Source organism: Heterodontus francisci, chromosome 36, assembly GCF_036365525.1.
Source record: "Heterodontus francisci isolate sHetFra1 chromosome 36, sHetFra1.hap1, whole genome shotgun sequence".
Lineage (NCBI taxonomy): Eukaryota > Metazoa > Chordata > Chondrichthyes > Heterodontiformes > Heterodontidae > Heterodontus > Heterodontus francisci.
The window spans coordinates 27,178,667-27,197,239 of NC_090406.1; the positions used below are offsets into that span (position 1 = coordinate 27,178,667).

General features: G+C 37.0%; 7 long non-coding RNA genes across 7 annotated transcripts; all 7 read left to right on the plus strand.

The window, feature by feature from the left end:
* Positions 1-5,992: 5,992 nt before the first annotated feature.
* LOC137351428 (uncharacterized) lies at positions 5,993-6,950 on the plus strand. The gene is made up of 3 exons (XR_010969508.1): positions 5,993-6,129; positions 6,281-6,348; positions 6,852-6,950. It is a non-coding gene; the product is annotated as an uncharacterized lncRNA (long non-coding RNA).
* A 969-nt stretch (positions 6,951-7,919) lies between these two features.
* Positions 7,920-8,880, plus strand: LOC137351379 (uncharacterized). Its single transcript, XR_010969498.1, has 3 exons — positions 7,920-7,998; positions 8,150-8,217; positions 8,721-8,880. It is a non-coding gene; the product is annotated as an uncharacterized lncRNA (long non-coding RNA).
* Positions 8,881-9,744: 864 nt separating this feature from the next.
* Positions 9,745-10,702, plus strand: LOC137351429 (uncharacterized). The gene is made up of 3 exons (XR_010969509.1): positions 9,745-9,881; positions 10,033-10,100; positions 10,604-10,702. It is a non-coding gene; the product is annotated as an uncharacterized lncRNA (long non-coding RNA).
* Positions 10,703-11,671: 969 nt separating this feature from the next.
* LOC137351380 (uncharacterized) lies at positions 11,672-12,632 on the plus strand. Its single transcript, XR_010969499.1, has 3 exons — positions 11,672-11,750; positions 11,902-11,969; positions 12,473-12,632. It is a non-coding gene; the product is annotated as an uncharacterized lncRNA (long non-coding RNA).
* Positions 12,633-13,496: 864 nt separating this feature from the next.
* LOC137351430 (uncharacterized) lies at positions 13,497-14,454 on the plus strand. Its single transcript, XR_010969510.1, has 3 exons — positions 13,497-13,633; positions 13,785-13,852; positions 14,356-14,454. It is a non-coding gene; the product is annotated as an uncharacterized lncRNA (long non-coding RNA).
* Positions 14,455-15,423: 969 nt separating this feature from the next.
* Positions 15,424-16,384, plus strand: LOC137351381 (uncharacterized). The gene is made up of 3 exons (XR_010969500.1): positions 15,424-15,502; positions 15,654-15,721; positions 16,225-16,384. It is a non-coding gene; the product is annotated as an uncharacterized lncRNA (long non-coding RNA).
* Positions 16,385-17,249: 865 nt separating this feature from the next.
* LOC137351382 (uncharacterized) lies at positions 17,250-18,260 on the plus strand. Its single transcript, XR_010969501.1, has 3 exons — positions 17,250-17,386; positions 17,538-17,605; positions 18,109-18,260. It is a non-coding gene; the product is annotated as an uncharacterized lncRNA (long non-coding RNA).
* The last annotated feature ends 313 nt before the right edge of the window (positions 18,261-18,573 follow it).

Here is an 18,573-nt window from a genome sequence, read left to right on the forward strand (position 1 = left end):
ACATTTATTGGAAAAGAGAAATATTGCAAGGCAGCACACATGAGCAAAAAACAAACCCGTGAACCCCAAGTGCAGCTAGGGGCTCTTCTTAAATCTTAAATTAACCATGTGCTCTACATGGTGTTCCCTCTCTGCTGTCAGCTGTGGTGGAGGCAGGCTGCTGACCTCAATGTCTCGTGGCTTACGATGACCTTGATGGTTGTCCTCTGGCAACTCTCTCCATGGAGGAAGCCAAGCGCATACAAGCCAGAGACATGGCGGCATTCATGGCCTGGATGGACCTCTCTATCGTCTGCGCTTGTGTGTGCATAGCCTCTGGAAGCTCTGCCAGATGTTCCCACACCTCACGCTACAGCTACACCTTGTGAACACTTCAGGAGCATGTTAACAGCCTGAAACTCAGCATCGCCCGGGCCTTCCACAATCCTCCAAGTGTCAGTGGTCTCGGTTGTCACAGCCTCTGTCAACTGCTTGGGCGCATCTGTGGTGTGCTCACCAGGTTGTGATCTAGAATCTGCACATGAACAGATACCCACCAATGTTAGAGAATCTGCAGTGGTGGAGAGTGTGGGGAAATGATGTGATGGTGCACCCTCTGAGGTCCTCCTCCGAGGCGGATGGCTGTCCTCCAGTCACTGCAGCTGGTTGCTTTTGTCTTTGACCTGCGCAAGAGAGAAGAATGATTAGAGGGTAATGCACATACCATCACGTCCTTCACAGCATTCCCAATGTGGAGCTCCATGTGACCAGTAGTGGACAAAGGAGCACTATGCCTTGTGTTTGCCAGAGGCTCTCCTGTGCCCATCCATTAGGCCACTCACTCTCTAGCCTGCATTCTGGCCTCCAAGCTCCAGAGCCTCCTCCTCCATCTGCGTCAGGATGGCAAGGTAAGGGACGCAGCCACCTGCCTTGGCCCTTTCAAGTTTTGCGCACTCTTCTCCTGCGGGCACAGACTGTTCATTGTTAGTCACCCACCAAAGATACACACCACGCCTATGCTGGTGGCACCCTGACTATCCATGATGGTGCTACAGAAATGCATCCAGTATGCAGCCACTCAGTGCAGGAGTCATCTCTGACTGACCGGGGCCTTTCACAGAAAGGCTGACATACCACTGACGGGGAATGCTGCTGCCTGGCCATTGCCAGTAATTGGGTGGGCATGGCCTTTCTAGCAATCGCACATTTACATGTAGTCACATGTAAGATAAGCAAATGTTTCTTGCACTCACCTTGGTGGATTGCATGAAGTCATCAACCCACTTGTGGCACTGCAGCCATATTCGAGGGATGATCTCAGGGCTCCTGTCCTCCTCTGCGATCTCTGTCCAGGCTTGCTGCATCGGGCAGGCCGGTTTCCTCCTCCCTTCTCTGGGGAAGAGGACCTCCCTCCTTGCCTGAGCAGCCTGGAGGAGAACCTGCAGGAAGGCATCACTGAACCATGGGACAACCCTGGAACATCCTTCAGCCATTCCTTGTGCTGCCTTGTTCTTCGGGGCTCCAATACATGCTGTCTTTGAGGATTGATCAAATTGACAGAGTGCTGGCAGCCCTTTAAATATGGCACCAGTACTTTGAGTGGCACGATTTCACACTGCCCGTGCAACCTGAGTGGACAGCAGTTTTTTCCAACTGTCTTTTCAAACCATTGTCCATATCCCAACTGACTGTCCAAAGTGAAATCAAAAACATCTCAGGAGACAAGCCTCCTGACCCCTATAAATCTTGACATGTCACTCCCTTGTAAACATCTTTCCCCAAGTCAAAAAACCCCTGCCGGTAATTATCTGAAGATAGGCGCCTTCAAGTAAGGGCTTGTTTTTAGCACGCCTTGATTCTTCCAGTAAATGTTTCTTTTCAAGTTCAGTCCAAAAGACCTTCTGATGACCTGTTTTTAAAAAAACACAAAGTTAAAGCATCGATGGAATGCTTTTCAGTTTTAAAACCAAAATCATCAAAAAACATTTTATCAAAAAAATGGAATCATTTGTAACACTATCACACAAATGACTTTTGAAATAATGGTCACAGAACAGTTTCCTTCATCATTTGCTCTTCTGTATTTTGACATTTAATTTTCCTTGAGCCGCAGTGGTGGAGAGCAGGTACCTATGTATCAAATATTGAGGATAATGATTAACAGGGATTTAATTTAATTACTGGCATAAAGGATAATTGTTACTTTTATTGAATTAAATACAATGTTGGGAGGATTGGTCAGGAACCAATAATCTTTTCAGAACAATATTTGCCATTTACTTAATCTCCTTAATGCATTTGTTTTAACAGCCTGGCAAATGATGGAAATACCAGTGTGTATGCAATCTTCACATTCAGAAATGATTCTACTGCACAGGAGGTTGATAAAGTTACTGTGTACCACGAGTTCAGTGACAAGACAAAGAGCATCTCCATCTTAGGAAATTATTCACTGGACAATAACAGCCTCTACGTAAATGGTATTTATCATTTAAAGGAGATATTCTGTACATGTGAATTTCATTTTACCTGTTTAAATATGTTATTCACATTGAATTTAGTTCATTTCAAACAACGCATAAATTATATTCCACTCTCTAATCATAACTTTCCATGTGGCACAATTCACTCACAACACATGTAATTGTTTTATTTTAGGTTATCACGAATCAATTCCTTTACCCAGTAAGTACGGTCGCTTTCTTTTCCCTTTAATCTTTCTTTTTATTTATGGGCTAAAAAGAGCAAAATTTTTACGAATAACTTGATGTATTGTCAATTCAAGCTACCTTATTGGGAATGCACTGTTTCCCATATAGTCCATGTGCATCATTCTTAGTCTGTTTACTGACTTAGTTAAATTCAGGAATTAAGAATTCTTTGAAGGCACAAACTAAAGTTCTGTGTGTAGTCTTGCATCCAATGTCATTGAAGTGAGGAATATTAATGCCTGATATTAAAGCTATCGTGAACTACAAAAGGAGCAGCGAATAATTCTTGCAAATAGACCTGCAACACTAATCTAAGAGCCCACGATAAGACTCAGTCCACCACTAGAGAAACAATTCATTCCGTGATCTCTGATGACCGCAGGCTTATTACCCACTCACATCATGCAGTAGAAGTTTTGGGCCCTCCAATGAGGAAGCATATCAGTCAACATTTCAAGAACTTCTCCTGCTTGTCTGCAACATTGTTGTTTGGATTTTTTCCTAGACTTTTGTGTATTTGGCTGTAATACAGATGATTATCATCAGGAAATGTTCGTATATTCTTAGACTAATGTTCTCCTTATGTCTCCTGTTAGCAATCTCACCAGCAGTGACAACAACACAAACTCCAAGCGTGGAAGAGAAATCCATTGAATTCAATGTGACCTTTGTTGTCACTAACTTACAGTTTACCCAAAGTCTACAGGATTCCAGCTCCTTGCTGTATAAATCTGCAGCAGATATTATTTCTCACCAGGTAACAAAGATATTACAGTATTATAACAGTAACTATTACTTTTCAGATAGGTTTAGGGTGTGATGTTGACTAAAGAAAACAATTAGCAGAAATATTTTTACTATCATTGTGAACGTTTCCCTCTAACACTGCAAATGTGAATTTGTTGCAGCTCACTGACCTGTTCAATAGGAGCAAAATTAATGCAACATTTTCAAGTTGCAAAACTGTTTCCTTCAGGTGAGTGATTTTTTTGTGTATGTATTGATAATTTATGTGAAGATTAATTGAAAACAAGAAGCTGCATTGCGCAGGGTGAGATAGTACTTATGTCTGAAATTATGAACAAGTTTAAAATGGCTAGTAGTTGTACAACATTACACTCACGAAGAAATATTCAGTGGCAGATTTGTTTTACATTGATGCATTTCAATCATCATCATTACTTCACCGAATTAGCATTTGAAGTTTAACCATAGGACTGTTTCCTTTTCCCTTTCCTCTGCCAGCTCTTAGACATTTTGGGCTGAACTTTGCCTGCCCCTCAACGCCGCCATTCGGGGCACGGAGAACGGTAAAATGTTGCGGGGAGATTCCAGCCTTGTCCCATGATGTTGAGAAGGACCCACCGCATATTACCGGCAGCGGGGGAACCTCAGTGTGGCCTCCCTGCCACCTGGTGGCGGGCCCTTGAGTTGAATATTTAAATTGGCAGTAATTATTTTCAAATGAACTTACCTGCCGTCCCACGCTGATTTTACCGCCTTCGTGTGCCTTCAGAACTCCACAAAGAGTGCCGAGGCGAGAACCTTGTGGAGGAGGGGGATTAATAAAATTTTGAGGGCGGGGTGGTGGAGGAGCGGGGAACTCAATTTGTATTGGATGTGGGGATGGTGGGAAGGGGTTGTGGCCAAATGTTATAAGTTTAGGGGGGTAAAGTTCGGGTCGGGAGAAAGGAATGTTTTGGTCATTTAAGGCATTGAAATGACCATTGCAGGGTTAGGGAAGGGCCATCAACATATTTTGTATTGTTTAATAAAAATTTAATACTGCTGCCCGTTTAAAAATTTAAAGTACTTATAAGGGCTTAAAGTCCTTTAAAGATGGCGCCTGCACCAGGAGAGTGGCATCGGACACCGTTGGAAGGGATGTGGAGGCCACCCCAACACGTCATCAGGGGTGGGCGCACTGACCTCACTATTTAAATGAGCCCCCTTGCGAAAGATCGCAGGGGCTCCTCGGCGGCCGCTGAATGGGGGCAACCCGCCGAGTTCAAAGGCGCGCCGCGGTGCGCAGTGCCTGAATAAAATTCAGTCCTTTGCTTACTCTGGTACTCAGTGATGGAGGGCATGCACTCAAACATGACTTTTGAGAACAGTGTTAATTGGGAATTATTTTTATTACTGTTAAGAGGATATTTGCAACTTTATTGAAGTATATGCAGTATTGGTGAGGATATCAATGCTAATTAGAGTGACCAATAATACTTTCAGACCAACTTTGCTTCTTAGTTAAACTCTCCAATGCATTTTGTCCTAACAGCCTGGCAAATGTTAGCAACACCAGTGTGTATGCAATCTGCACATTCAGAAATGATTCGACTGCTCAGGAGGTTGATAAAGTTACTGTGTACCACGAGTTCAGAGACAACACAAAGAGCATCTCCACCTTAGGAACATATTCACTGGACAATAACAGCCTCTACGTAAATGGTATTTATCATTTAAAGGAGATATTTTCTCCATTTGAATTTAATTTTACCTGTTTAAAAATGTTATTCACATTGAATTCATTTCAAAGAATGCATAACATTTATTCCACTCTTTAACGATAACTTTCAATGTGGCACATTTCACTCACAATCTATGTCATTGATTTTTTTTTAGGTTATCACGAATCAATTCCTTTACCCAGTAAGTGTGGATTTCATTTTTTATTCCCTTTAATGTTTCTTTATATTCTTGAGTTAAAAAGAGAGCAAAATTTTTACGAATGACTTGACATATTGTCAACTCAATCTACCTTATCAGGGATGCTTTGTTTTCCATATAGTCCTTGTACATTATTCTTTGTCTGTTTACTGACTTAGTTAAATTCTGAAATTGAGAATTCTTTGAAGGCACAAACTAAGGTTCTGTGTGTAGCCTTGCATCCAATGTCATTGAAGTGAGGAATATTAATGCCTGATATTAAAGCTATCATGAACGACAAAAGGAGAAGCGAATAATTCTTGCAAATAGACCTGCAACACTAATCTAAGAGCCCATGATAAGACTCAGTCCACCACTAGATAAACAATTCATTCCGTGATCTCTGATGACCGCAGGCTTATTACTCACTCACATCATGCAGTAGAAAGTTCTGGGCTCTCCAATGAACAAGCATATCAGTCAACATTTCAAGAACTTCTCCTGCTTGTCTGGAACATTGTTGTTTGGATTTTCTCCTGGACATTTGTGTATTTTTGCTGTAATACAAATGATTATCATAGGGAAATATTCGTATGTTCTTAGACTAATGTTCTCCTTATGTCTCCTGTTAGCAATCTCACCAGCAGTGACAACAACACAAACTCCAAGCCAGGAAGAGAAATCCATTGAATTCAATGTGACCTTTGTTATCACTAACTTACAGTTCACACAAAGTCTGCAGGATTCCAGCTCCTTGCTGTATAAATCTGCAGCAAATATAATTTCTCACCAGGTAACAAAGAGACTACAGTATTATACCAGTAACTATTACTTTTCAGATAGGTTTAGGATGTGATATTGACTGAAGGAAACAATTAGCAGAAATATTTTTACTATCATTGTGAATGTTTCCCTCTAACACTGCAAATGTGAATTTGTTGCAGCTCACTGACCTGTTCAATAGGAGCAAAATTAATGCAACATTTTCAAGTTGCAAAACTGTTTCCTTCAGGTGAGTGATTTTTTTTTGTGTATGTATTGATAATTTATGTGAAGATTAATTGAAATCAGCTGTATTGCGCAGGGTTAGATAGTACTTATGTCTGAAATTATGAACAAGTTTAAAATGGCTAGTAGTTGTACAACGTTACACTCACAAAGAAATATTCAGTGACAGATTTGTTATACATTGATGCATTTCAATCATCATCATTTGTTCACCCAATTAGCATTTGAAGTTTAGCCATAGGACTGTTTCCTTTAATTTTTCCCCTTCCAGCTCTTTGACATTTTGCTTAGTCTGGTACTCAGTGATGGAGGGCATGCACTCAAATATGACTTTTGAGAACAGTGTTAATTGGGAATTATTTTAATTACTGATAAGAGCATGTTTGCAACTTTATTGAAGTATATGCAGTATTGGTGAAGATATCAATACCAATTACAGTGACCAATAATATTTTCAGGACAACTTTGCTTCTCAGTTAAAATCTCTAATGCATTTTGTCCGAACAGCCTGGCAAATGATCGCAACACCAGTGTGTATGCAATCTGCACATTCAGAAATGATTCGACTGCTCAGGAGGTTGGTAAAGTTACCGTGTACCACGAGTTCAGAGACAACACAAAGAGCATCTCCACCTTAGGAACATATTCACTGGACAATAACAGCCTCTACGTAAATGGTATTTATCATTTAAAGGAGATATTTTCTCCATTTGAATTTAATTTTACCTGTTTAAAAATGTTATTCACATTGAATTCATTTCAAAGAATGCATAAAATTTATTCCACTCTTTAATGATAACTTTCACTCACAATCTATGTCATTGATTTTTTTTTTAGGTTATCACGAATCAATTCCTTTACCCAGTAAGTGTGGATTTCATTTTTTATTCCCTTTAATGTTTCTTTATATTCTTGAGTTAAAAAGAGAGCAAAAGTTTTACGAATGACTTGACATATTGTCAACTCAATCTACCTTATCAGGGATGCTTTGTTTTCCATAAAGTCCTTGTACATTATTCTTTGTCTGTTTACTGACTTAGTTAAATTCTGAAATTGAGAATTCTTTGAAGGCACAAACTAAGGTTCTGTGTGTAGCCTTGCATCCAATGTCATTGAAGTGAGGAATATTAATGCCTTATATTAGAGCTATCATGAACTACAAAAGGAGCAGCGAATAATTCTTGCAAATAGACCTGCAACACTAATCTAAGAACCCACGATAAGACTCAGTCCACCACGAGATAACCAATTCATTCCGTGATCTCTGATGACCGCAGGCTTATTACCCACTCACATCATGCAGTAGAAAGTTCTGGGTCCTCCAATGAACAAGAATATCAGTCAACATTTCAAGAACTTCTCCTGCTTGTCTGGAACATTGTTATTTGGATTTTTTCCTATACATTTGTGTATTTTTGCTGTAATACAGATGATTATCATCGGGAAATGTTCATATATTCTTAGACTAATGTTCTCCTTATGTCTCCTGTTAGCAATCTCACCAGCAGTGACAACAACACAAACTCCAAGCCAGGAAGAGAAATCCATTGAATTCAATGTGACCTTTGTTATCACTAACTTACAGTTTACACAAAGTCTACAGGATTCCAGCTCCTTGCTGTATAAATCTGCAGCAAATATAATTTCTCACCAGGTAACTAAGAGACTACAGTATTATACCAGTAACTATTACTTTTCAGATAGGTTTAGGGTGTGATATTGACTGAAGGAAACAATTAGCAGAAATATTTTTACTATCATTGTGAATGTTTCCCTCTAACACTGCAAATGTGAATTTGTTGCAGCTCACTGACCTGTTCAACAGGAGCAAAATTAATGCAACATTTTCAAGTTGCAAAACTGTTTCCTTCAGGTGAGTGATTTTTGTTTGTGTATGTATTGATAATTTAGGTGAAGATTAATTGAAATCAGCTGTATTGCGCAGGGTTAGATCGTACTTATGTCTGAAATTATGAACAAGTTTAAAATGGCTAGTAGTTGTACAACGTTACACTCACAAAGAAATATTCAGTGACAGATTTGTTTTACATTGATGCATTTCAATCATCATCATTTGTTCACCCAATTAGCATTTGAAGTTTAGCCACAGGACTGTTTCCTTTAATTTTTCCCCTTCCAGCTCTTTGACATTTTGCTTAGTCTGGTACTCAGTGATGGAGGGCATGCACTCAAATATGACTTTTGAGAACAGTGTTAATTGGGAATTATTTTAATTACTGATAAGAGCATGTTTGCAACTTTATTGAAGTATATGCCGTATTGGTGAGGATATCAATACCAATTACAGTGACCAATAATATTTTCAGTACAACTTTGCTTCTCAGTTAAACTCTCTAATGCATTTTGTCCTAACAGCCTGGCAAATGATCGCAACACCAGTGTGTATGCAATCTGCACATTCAGAAATGATTCGACTGCTCAGGAGGTTGATAAAGTTACTGTGTACCACGAGTTCAGAGACAACACAAAGAGCATCTCCACCTTAGGAACATATTCACTGGACAATAACAGCCTCTACGTAAATGGTATTTATCATTTAAAGGAGATATTTTCTCCATTTGAATTTAATTTTACCTGTTTAAAAATGTTATTCACATTGAATTCATTTCAAAGAATGCATAACATTTATTCCACTCTTTAACGATAACTTTCAATGTGGCACATTTCACTCACAATCTATGTCATTGATTTTTTTTTAGGTTATCACGAATCAATTCCTTTACCCAGTAAGTGTGGATTTCATTTTTTATTCCCTTTAATGTTTCTTTATATTCTTGAGTTAAAAAGAGAGCAAAATTTTTACGAATGACTTGACATATTGTCAACTCAATCTACCTTATCAGGGATGCTTTGTTTTCCATATAGTCCTTGTACATTATTCTTTGTCTGTTTACTGACTTAGTTAAATTCTGAAATTGAGAATTCTTTGAAGGCACAAACTAAGGTTCTGTGTGTAGCCTTGCATCCAATGTCATTGAAGTGAGGAATATTAATGCCTGATATTAAAGCTATCATGAACGACAAAAGGAGAAGCGAATAATTCTTGCAAATAGACCTGCAACACTAATCTAAGAGCCCATGATAAGACTCAGTCCACCACTAGATAAACAATTCATTCCGTGATCTCTGATGACCGCAGGCTTATTACTCACTCACATCATGCAGTAGAAAGTTCTGGGCTCTCCAATGAACAAGCATATCAGTCAACATTTCAAGAACTTCTCCTGCTTGTCTGGAACATTGTTGTTTGGATTTTCTCCTGGACATTTGTGTATTTTTGCTGTAATACAAATGATTATCATAGGGAAATATTCGTATGTTCTTAGACTAATGTTCTCCTTATGTCTCCTGTTAGCAATCTCACCAGCAGTGACAACAACACAAACTCCAAGCCAGGAAGAGAAATCCATTGAATTCAATGTGACCTTTGTTATCACTAACTTACAGTTCACACAAAGTCTGCAGGATTCCAGCTCCTTGCTGTATAAATCTGCAGCAAATATAATTTCTCACCAGGTAACAAAGAGACTACAGTATTATACCAGTAACTATTACTTTTCAGATAGGTTTAGGATGTGATATTGACTGAAGGAAACAATTAGCAGAAATATTTTTACTATCATTGTGAATGTTTCCCTCTAACACTGCAAATGTGAATTTGTTGCAGCTCACTGACCTGTTCAATAGGAGCAAAATTAATGCAACATTTTCAAGTTGCAAAACTGTTTCCTTCAGGTGAGTGATTTTTTTTTGTGTATGTATTGATAATTTATGTGAAGATTAATTGAAATCAGCTGTATTGCGCAGGGTTAGATAGTACTTATGTCTGAAATTATGAACAAGTTTAAAATGGCTAGTAGTTGTACAACGTTACACTCACAAAGAAATATTCAGTGACAGATTTGTTATACATTGATGCATTTCAATCATCATCATTTGTTCACCCAATTAGCATTTGAAGTTTAGCCATAGGACTGTTTCCTTTAATTTTTCCCCTTCCAGCTCTTTGACATTTTGCTTAGTCTGGTACTCAGTGATGGAGGGCATGCACTCAAATATGACTTTTGAGAACAGTGTTAATTGGGAATTATTTTAATTACTGATAAGAGCATGTTTGCAACTTTATTGAAGTATATGCAGTATTGGTGAAGATATCAATACCAATTACAGTGACCAATAATATTTTCAGGACAACTTTGCTTCTCAGTTAAAATCTCTAATGCATTTTGTCCGAACAGCCTGGCAAATGATCGCAACACCAGTGTGTATGCAATCTGCACATTCAGAAATGATTCGACTGCTCAGGAGGTTGGTAAAGTTACCGTGTACCACGAGTTCAGAGACAACACAAAGAGCATCTCCACCTTAGGAACATATTCACTGGACAATAACAGCCTCTACGTAAATGGTATTTATCATTTAAAGGAGATATTTTCTCCATTTGAATTTAATTTTACCTGTTTAAAAATGTTATTCACATTGAATTCATTTCAAAGAATGCATAAAATTTATTCCACTCTTTAATGATAACTTTCACTCACAATCTATGTCATTGATTTTTTTTTTAGGTTATCACGAATCAATTCCTTTACCCAGTAAGTGTGGATTTCATTTTTTATTCCCTTTAATGTTTCTTTATATTCTTGAGTTAAAAAGAGAGCAAAAGTTTTACGAATGACTTGACATATTGTCAACTCAATCTACCTTATCAGGGATGCTTTGTTTTCCATAAAGTCCTTGTACATTATTCTTTGTCTGTTTACTGACTTAGTTAAATTCTGAAATTGAGAATTCTTTGAAGGCACAAACTAAGGTTCTGTGTGTAGCCTTGCATCCAATGTCATTGAAGTGAGGAATATTAATGCCTTATATTAGAGCTATCATGAACTACAAAAGGAGCAGCGAATAATTCTTGCAAATAGACCTGCAACACTAATCTAAGAACCCACGATAAGACTCAGTCCACCACGAGATAACCAATTCATTCCGTGATCTCTGATGACCGCAGGCTTATTACCCACTCACATCATGCAGTAGAAAGTTCTGGGTCCTCCAATGAACAAGAATATCAGTCAACATTTCAAGAACTTCTCCTGCTTGTCTGGAACATTGTTATTTGGATTTTTTCCTATACATTTGTGTATTTTTGCTGTAATACAGATGATTATCATCGGGAAATGTTCATATATTCTTAGACTAATGTTCTCCTTATGTCTCCTGTTAGCAATCTCACCAGCAGTGACAACAACACAAACTCCAAGCCAGGAAGAGAAATCCATTGAATTCAATGTGACCTTTGTTATCACTAACTTACAGTTTACACAAAGTCTACAGGATTCCAGCTCCTTGCTGTATAAATCTGCAGCAAATATAATTTCTCACCAGGTAACTAAGAGACTACAGTATTATACCAGTAACTATTACTTTTCAGATAGGTTTAGGGTGTGATATTGACTGAAGGAAACAATTAGCAGAAATATTTTTACTATCATTGTGAATGTTTCCCTCTAACACTGCAAATGTGAATTTGTTGCAGCTCACTGACCTGTTCAACAGGAGCAAAATTAATGCAACATTTTCAAGTTGCAAAACTGTTTCCTTCAGGTGAGTGATTTTTGTTTGTGTATGTATTGATAATTTAGGTGAAGATTAATTGAAATCAGCTGTATTGCGCAGGGTTAGATCGTACTTATGTCTGAAATTATGAACAAGTTTAAAATGGCTAGTAGTTGTACAACGTTACACTCACAAAGAAATATTCAGTGACAGATTTGTTTTACATTGATGCATTTCAATCATCATCATTTGTTCACCCAATTAGCATTTGAAGTTTAGCCACAGGACTGTTTCCTTTAATTTTTCCCCTTCCAGCTCTTTGACATTTTGCTTAGTCTGGTACTCAGTGATGGAGGGCATGCACTCAAATATGACTTTTGAGAACAGTGTTAATTGGGAATTATTTTAATTACTGATAAGAGCATGTTTGCAACTTTATTGAAGTATATGCCGTATTGGTGAGGATATCAATACCAATTACAGTGACCAATAATATTTTCAGTACAACTTTGCTTCTCAGTTAAACTCTCTAATGCATTTTGTCCTAACAGCCTGGCAAATGATCGCAACACCAGTGTGTATGCAATCTGCACATTCAGAAATGATTCGACTGCTCAGGAGGTTGATAAAGTTACTGTGTACCACGAGTTCAGAGACAACACAAAGAGCATCTCCACCTTAGGAACATATTCACTGGACAATAACAGCCTCTACGTAAATGGTATTTATCATTTAAAGGAGATATTTTCTCCATTTGAATTTAATTTTACCTGTTTAAAAATGTTATTCACATTGAATTCATTTCAAAGAATGCATAACATTTATTCCACTCTTTAACGATAACTTTCAATGTGGCACATTTCACTCACAATCTATGTCATTGATTTTTTTTTAGGTTATCACGAATCAATTCCTTTACCCAGTAAGTGTGGATTTCATTTTTTATTCCCTTTAATGTTTCTTTATATTCTTGAGTTAAAAAGAGAGCAAAATTTTTACGAATGACTTGACATATTGTCAACTCAATCTACCTTATCAGGGATGCTTTGTTTTCCATATAGTCCTTGTACATTATTCTTTGTCTGTTTACTGACTTAGTTAAATTCTGAAATTGAGAATTCTTTGAAGGCACAAACTAAGGTTCTGTGTGTAGCCTTGCATCCAATGTCATTGAAGTGAGGAATATTAATGCCTGATATTAAAGCTATCATGAACGACAAAAGGAGAAGCGAATAATTCTTGCAAATAGACCTGCAACACTAATCTAAGAGCCCATGATAAGACTCAGTCCACCACTAGATAAACAATTCATTCCGTGATCTCTGATGACCGCAGGCTTATTACTCACTCACATCATGCAGTAGAAAGTTCTGGGCTCTCCAATGAACAAGCATATCAGTCAACATTTCAAGAACTTCTCCTGCTTGTCTGGAACATTGTTGTTTGGATTTTCTCCTGGACATTTGTGTATTTTTGCTGTAATACAAATGATTATCATAGGGAAATATTCGTATGTTCTTAGACTAATGTTCTCCTTATGTCTCCTGTTAGCAATCTCACCAGCAGTGACAACAACACAAACTCCAAGCCAGGAAGAGAAATCCATTGAATTCAATGTGACCTTTGTTATCACTAACTTACAGTTCACACAAAGTCTGCAGGATTCCAGCTCCTTGCTGTATAAATCTGCAGCAAATATAATTTCTCACCAGGTAACAAAGAGACTACAGTATTATACCAGTAACTATTACTTTTCAGATAGGTTTAGGATGTGATATTGACTGAAGGAAACAATTAGCAGAAATATTTTTACTATCATTGTGAATGTTTCCCTCTAACACTGCAAATGTGAATTTGTTGCAGCTCACTGACCTGTTCAATAGGAGCAAAATTAATGCAACATTTTCAAGTTGCAAAACTGTTTCCTTCAGGTGAGTGATTTTTTTTTGTGTATGTATTGATAATTTATGTGAAGATTAATTGAAATCATCTGTATTGCGCAGGGTTAGATAGTACTTATGTCTGAAATTATGAACAAGTTTAAAATGGCTAGTAGTTGTACAACGTTACACTCACAAAGAAATATTCAGTGACAGATTTGTTATACATTGATGCATTTCAATCATCATCATTTGTTCACCCAATTAGCATTTGAAGTTTAGCCATAGGACTGTTTCCTTTAATTTTTCCCCTTCCAGCTCTTTGACATTTTGCTTAGTCTGGTACTCAGTGATGGAGGGCATGCACTCAAATATGACTTTTGAGAACAGTGTTAATTGGGAATTATTTTAATTACTGATAAGAGCATGTTTGCAACTTTATTGAAGTATATGCAGTATTGGTGAAGATATCAATACCAATTACAGTGACCAATAATATTTTCAGGACAACTTTGCTTCTCAGTTAAAATCTCTAATGCATTTTGTCCGAACAGCCTGGCAAATGATCGCAACACCAGTGTGTATGCAATCTGCACATTCAGAAATGATTCGACTGCTCAGGAGGTTGGTAAAGTTACCGTGTACCACGAGTTCAGAGACAACACAAAGAGCATCTCCACCTTAGGAACATATTCACTGGACAATAACAGCCTCTACGTAAATGGTATTTATCATTTAAAGGAGATATTTTCTCCATTTGAATTTAATTTTACCTGTTTAAAAATGTTATTCACATTGAATTCATTTCAAAGAATGCATAAAATTTATTCCACTCTTTAATGATAACTTTCACTCACAATCTATGTCATTGATTTTTTTTTTAGGTTATCACGAATCAATTCCTTTACCCAGTAAGTGTGGATTTCATTTTTTATTCCCTTTAATGTTTCTTTATATTCTTGAGTTAAAAAGAGAGCAAAAGTTTTACGAATGACTTGACATATTGTCAACTCAATCTACCTTATCAGGGATGCTTTGTTTTCCATAAAGTCCTTGTACATTATTCTTTGTCTGTTTACTGACTTAGTTAAATTCTGAAATTGAGAATTCTTTGAAGGCACAAACTAAGGTTCTGTGTGTAGCCTTGCATCCAATGTCATTGAAGTGAGGAATATTAATGCCTTATATTAGAGCTATCATGAACTACAAAAGGAGCAGCGAATAATTCTTGCAAATAGACCTGCAACACTAATCTAAGAACCCACGATAAGACTCAGTCCACCACGAGATAACCAATTCATTCCGTGATCTCTGATGACCGCAGGCTTATTACCCACTCACATCATGCAGTAGAAAGTTCTGGGTCCTCCAATGAACAAGAATATCAGTCAACATTTCAAGAACTTCTCCTGCTTGTCTGGAACATTGTTATTTGGATTTTTTCCTATACATTTGTGTATTTTTGCTGTAATACAGATGATTATCATCGGGAAATGTTCATATATTCTTAGACTAATGTTCTCCTTATGTCTCCTGTTAGCAATCTCACCAGCAGTGACAACAACACAAACTCCAAGCCAGGAAGAGAAATCCATTGAATTCAATGTGACCTTTGTTATCACTAACTTACAGTTTACACAAAGTCTACAGGATTCCAGCTCCTTGCTGTATAAATCTGCAGCAAATATAATTTCTCACCAGGTAACTAAGAGACTACAGTATTATACCAGTAACTATTACTTTTCAGATAGGTTTAGGGTGTGATATTGACTGAAGGAAACAATTAGCAGAAATATTTTTACTATCATTGTGAATGTTTCCCTCTAACACTGCAAATGTGAATTTGTTGCAGCTCACTGACCTGTTCAACAGGAGCAAAATTAATGCAACATTTTCAAGTTGCAAAACTGTTTCCTTCAGGTGAGTGATTTTTGTTTGTGTATGTATTGATAATTTAGGTGAAGATTAATTGAAATCAGCTGTATTGCGCAGGGTTAGATCGTACTTATGTCTGAAATTATGAACAAGTTTAAAATGGCTAGTAGTTGTACAACGTTACACTCACAAAGAAATATTCAGTGACAGATTTGTTTTACATTGATGCATTTCAATCATCATCATTTGTTCACCCAATTAGCATTTGAAGTTTAGCCACAGGACTGTTTCCTTTAATTTTTCCCCTTCCAGCTCTTTGACATTTTGCTTAGTCTGGTACTCAGTGATGGAGGGCATGCACTCAAATATGACTTTTGAGAACAGTGTTAATTGGGAATTATTTTAATTACTGATAAGAGCATGTTTGCAACTTTATTGAAGTATATGCCGTATTGGTGAGGATATCAATACCAATTACAGTGACCAATAATATTTTCAGTACAACTTTGCTTCTCAGTTAAACTCTCTAATGCATTTTGTCCTAACAGCCTGGCAAATGATCGCAACACCAGTGTGTATGCAATCTGCACATTCAGAAATGATTCGACTGCTCAGGAGGTTGATAAAGTTACTGTGTACCACGAGTTCAGAGACAACACAAAGAGCATCTCCACCTTAGGAACATATTCACTGGACAATAACAGCCTCTACGTAAATGGTATTTATCATTTAAAGGAGATATTTTCTACATTTGAATTTAATTTTACCTGTTTAAAAATGTTATTCGCATTGAATTCATTTCAAAGAATGCATAAATTTTATTCCACTCTTTAATGATAACTTTCAATGTGGCACATTTCACTCACAATCTATGTCATTGATTATTTTTTTAGGTTATCACGAATCAATTCCTTTACCCAGTAAGTGTGGATTTCATTTTTTATTTCCTTTAATGTTTCTTTATATTCGTGAGTTAAAAAGAGAGCGAATTTTTTACGAATGACTTGACATATTGTCAACTCAATCTACCTTATCAGGGATGCTTTGTTTTCCATATAGTCCTTGTACATTATTCTTTGTCTGTTTACTGACTTAGTTAAATTCTGAAATTGAGAATTCTTTGAAGGCACAAACTAAGGTTCTGTGTGTAGCCTTGCATCCAATGTCATTGAAGTGAGGAATATTAATGCCTGATATTAAAGCTATCATGAACGACAAAAGGAGAAGCGAATAATTCTTGCAAATAGACCTGCAACACTAATCTAAGAGCCCATGATAAGACTCAGTCCACCACTAGACAAACAATTCATTCCGTGATCTCTGATGACCGCAGGCTTATTACTCACTCACATCATGCAGTAGAAAGTTCTGGGCTCTCCAATGAACAAGCATATCAGTCAACATTTCAAGAACTTCTCCTGCTTGTCTGGAACATTGTTGTTTGGATTTTCTCCTGGACATTTGTGTATTTTTGCTGTAATACAAATGATTATCATAGGGAAATATTCGTATGTTCTTAGACTAATGTTCTCCTTATGTCTCCTGTTAGCAATCTCACCAGCAGTGACAACAACACAAACTCCAAGCCAGGAAGAGAAATCCATTGAATTCAATGTGACCTTTGTTATCACTAACTTACAGTTCACACAAAGTCTGCAGGATTCCAGCTCCTTGCTGTATAAATCTGCAGCAAATATAATTTCTCACCAGGTAACAAAGAGACTACAGTATTATACCAGTAACTATTACTTTTCAGATAGGTTTAGGATGTGATATTGACTGAAGGAAACAATTAGCAGAAATATTTTTACTATCATTGTGAATGTTTCCCTCTAACACTGCAAATGTGAATTTGTTGCAGCTCACTGACCTGTTCAATAGGAGCAAAATTAATGCAACATTTTCAAGTTGCAAAACTGTTTCCTTCAGGTGAGTGATTTTTGTTTGTGTATGTATTGATAATTTTTGTGAAGATTAATTGAAATCAGCTGTATTGCGCAGGGTTAGATCGTACTTATGTCTGAAATTATGAACAAGTTTAAAATGGCTAGTAGTTGTTCAACGTTACACTCACAAAGAAATATTCAGTGACAGATTTGTTTTACATTGATGCATTTCAATCATCATCATTTGTTCACCCAATTAGCATTTGAAGTTTAGCCATAGGACTGTTTCCTTTAATTTTTCCCCTTCCAGCTCTTTGACATTTTGCTTAGTCTGGTACTCAGTGATGGAGGGCATGCACTCAAATATGACTTTTGAGAACAGTGTTAATTGGGAATTATTTTAATTACTGATAAGAGCATGTTTGCAACTTTATTGAAGTATATGCAGTATTGGTGAAGATATCAATACCAATTACAGTGACCAATAATATTTTCAGGACAACTTTGCTTCTCAGTTAAAATCTCTAATGCATTTTGTCCGAACAGCCTGGCAAATGATCGCAACACCAGTGTGTATGCAATCTGCACATTCAGAAATGATTCGACTGCTCAGGAGGTTGATAAAGTTACTGTGTACCACGAGTTCAGAGACAACACAAAGAGCATCTCCACCTTAGGAACATATTCACTGGACAATAACAGCCTCTACGTAAATGGTATTTATCATTTAAAGGAGATATTTTCTCCATTTGAATTTAATTTTACCTGTTTAAAAATGTTATTCGCATTGAATTCATTTCAAAGAATGCATAAATTTTATTCCACTCTTTAATGATAACTTTCAATGTGGCACATTTCACTCACAATCTATGTCATTGATTATTTTTTTAGGTTATCACGAATCAATTCCTTTACCCAGTAAGTGTGGATTTCATTTTTTATTTCCTTTAATGTTTCTTTATATTCGTGAGTTAAAAAGAGAGCGAAATTTTTACGAATGACTTGACATAT